The sequence below is a fragment of the Pinus tabuliformis genome, chromosome 2_2, assembly GCF_031772625.1.
Source record: "Pinus tabuliformis cultivar Carrire ecotype Pingquan chromosome 2_2, CPIR1, whole genome shotgun sequence".
NCBI lineage: Eukaryota > Viridiplantae > Streptophyta > Pinopsida > Pinales > Pinaceae > Pinus > Pinus tabuliformis.
This window is the reverse complement of record NC_142300.1, coordinates 644,153,310-644,156,623: the sequence shown is the minus strand read 5'-3', so window position 1 is coordinate 644,156,623 and position 3,314 is coordinate 644,153,310. Positions and strand designations below refer to the sequence as shown.

General features: G+C 35.7%; 1 pseudogene; it reads left to right on the top strand.

The window, feature by feature from the left end:
- The first annotated feature begins 1,436 nt into the window (after window positions 1-1,436).
- LOC149194270 (bifunctional riboflavin biosynthesis protein RIBA 1, chloroplastic pseudogene) lies at window positions 1,437-2,681 on the top strand (annotated as a pseudogene).
- The last annotated feature ends 633 nt before the right edge of the window (window positions 2,682-3,314 follow it).

Here is a 3,314-nt window from a genome sequence, read left to right as displayed (position 1 = left end):
TGTCATTCAACTAAATGAAAATCTAAGATAAAGTAAAAATCTCCATTGTGGAAATAATGAGGAAGGTCTAAATAAGACTTTGGTCAAGCGTGTCTCAAAACTTGAGAAGAAGAAATTAGCAACAACAACATTGTCCAATGAAACCTTTACTAGTCTGCAATGAAGGAAACAACACTATTCTGTGAAGAATGCCTTAGTGTTTTTTAGCAAAGTTTGGTGTGGGCTTTGTAAATCTGACCTATTTATTTTTAAATTACACCTTTTTTTTTAAAACTGTAGAAATTCAACGTATGTTGAAAGAAAATTTACAGTGGATGAGGATGATCATTTGAAGTATGAACCAACCAATAGATCTCCTTTAGTTTTCCAAAGAGACTGTACCCTGAATAATTGTAGTCCACTCTTGAAATATTCAAATTGAAAACAAACGGAGCTATATCTAGCATTGCTATTATTCCCACCTGAAGGGGTAGATGACCTTATTTCTAGTGAAGGGGACATCTCAGTTGAATTTTTAGCTTTATATGGAAAATTTTCTAATTTCCTTCACGACCTTTGAGGTTTTCTTTGGAATAAGATGCAGCAGAGTAGAGGAAGCCTTAATACATATGCACCATAGACATTATCTTCTATTTGCATTCAAATTGAAGCTCCTCTCCACATGCATAGAAAAGACCCTGAGCAATTGTTGCATGTATGTGGACAATATGGAATCAATCAATTTCAAGAGAAGAATAACAGAAGCCTTATTTTGCAGAAGGAACCCCAAAATCCCACTGTTGAATCAGTACTCATGGCCTCTGAAATTTTCCATGGTGTATATCCCTTCGAGAATTTCATTATCATAAACGCGGAATTTTATGAGGACTTTCAAGACAAGCCTCTTCCATTAGGTGATCTGCCTAAAACACATATGCAACTAGAATCACTTTTAAGACCCACACTTATCTGACTCGACAGGCCAATTATTTTTAAAGATAATCCTTTCCATAGTTTGACATGTGTTTCTAATCTTGAATGCTTTCTTGAAGTACTTTCAGGTAATGAATCTAGGAGGAGCCTATGAAAGAAGTGAAATTTTTTAGGGGCAATAGCACCCCTGTTAAGAGTGAAAAGAGAAAGGATACGATTTTCATTGTTCCGGCTAATGACACTTGTGTGAAGAGCATAAGGTCAGAAGGAACAAAATTGTTAGATAATATCTTAAAATAAGATTTGGGGATGCAGTGCAGGCTCATGAATGCTAATATGTTATACATGGGAATCATGTGTATATTTTGCCTATATATGAACCTGCTATTTTTATGTTACATACAGAGAGTCCATCTAGTAACCTTGAACAAAGACTAGTTGTTGTTTCTTTCGTTAGAGACCCAAAATATTTGTTGGCGAGAAAAATTGATAGTATCCCTACAACTTTACTTGATATGCCTGCTATGGCAACTTGGGAGGAAACTGGTAATAATCACAAGCTATACGATTGTTTAAAGAAATACGATGAGAAGACGGGACAAATTCACCTATGTGCTGCAATGAATCCAAACATAACAATAATTAAGTGTCGAGTAAGCTCCAACCCAACACATCTTGCAACTCCATTGCAGCTCATGTGTATGTTAGTGTCATGAAAAAAATATGACTATTAAAAAATAATCAAATAAAAGGGATAATACAAAAGTGAAGAATATAGAACTTTACACTAAAGTGGAAACTATAACTAGCTTGAATCAACTGCAAAAATCATCTTCCATAAAGGAAGAAGTCCTAAGAAGGCTTGAATTGCCACTTATGGTACTGGACAAAGAAAATGAATAGAAGATTCTTACTACATTTAGAATATCTATGGATGCAAAAGAGGGTACAACTACTGAGGTATCAACAACAGACAGGGCAAAGACAATTTTGGCCCTCACATCTCCAGATTCTAAACCTGGTGATTTTAGGAGACCTGGTCATACCTTCCCTCTGAAATATAGAGAATGGGGAGTCCTATAGAGATCTGGTCATACAAAAGCATCTGTAGATCTGCCAACATTAGCAAGATTAAATCCTACTGCAGTTCTTTATGAGATAGTTGATGATGATGGTTCAATGGCTCACTTACCAAGGTTGCAAAATTTGCAAAGGAGCATAATTTACCACTTATATCCATTTCAGATCTTGTTAGGTACAGGAAGAAATGTGAAAAGTTGGTTGAACTAAGTGCTATTGTTAGGTTTCCTACAATGTCGGGACCATTTCAGGCATATTTCTACAGTTCAAAGTTGGATGGCATGGAACATATTTCCATGGTAAAGAGTAACATGGGTGATGGACTAGATGTATTGGTGAGGGTTCATTCTGAATGTCTCACAGGAGATATCTTTGGGTCGGCTAGGTGTGACTATGAAAACTAACTGGCACAAATTATGCAACAGATTGAGCTAGTTGGGAGAGGAGTGTTGGTCTACTTGTATGATCATGAGGATAGTAGTATTGGTTTGGGACACAAAATGTGAGCTTACAATCTTCACGATGAAAGTCATGATACTGTTGAAGCTAATGTGAAATTTGTTGGCTGCTTGTTCACTCCCATGAATAACAATGCTAAGGAATCTAAAAAGCAACCCAACCTTCACATGTTTCTTAGCAGATTGAACAAGAGGAGCATCAAATGTTTTTACAAATGCAGGTTCTCTTAGTGCTTTTGATATGGCATCCTCCACAACTGCTTGAGATGGTTGGTCATCATATATGAACAAGGTCTTCATGATTATATCAACTAATAGTCTATTGGTAGCTACCAGGAACCCTAGAGTCTATTGGTAGTTTTTTCTCTGTCATAATATTTATAAAGATGAGGCCTTCATTACATGTGCCAAAGTTTATATTGATATGGACATGGGAAAGAGCTTGCCAAGTGTGATTCACTTGAGACATGTACTATTTTGTACAAACATACTCTAAGCACTAGTGACATAATAAAAGAGTTTGAAGTAATTCGAAGGGAATTAAAGAAAATATCTAGAGAAGTGAAGACCAGGAGATAAAATGGGAAGTAAAAAACACAAAGAGGAGGAAAAAACAAATGAAATAAGAATGCAAAATCATGAAACCTTGGAAAGACCACTTAATTCCACTGAAATTCAAACAACTAAAGAAATAAAAAATACTCCTTCCAAAAAGGAAAGGGACAGTAAGGATATCTATACACATGGTAAGATGTAGTGGTAAGTTGTGGCTTCACCAAGAGTATGAGGTTTCTATCAATAATAATGATAATAGACTGTGTAGAAAAATAGAGAAATATGATATGTCCAACAGTCTGTTGCAGA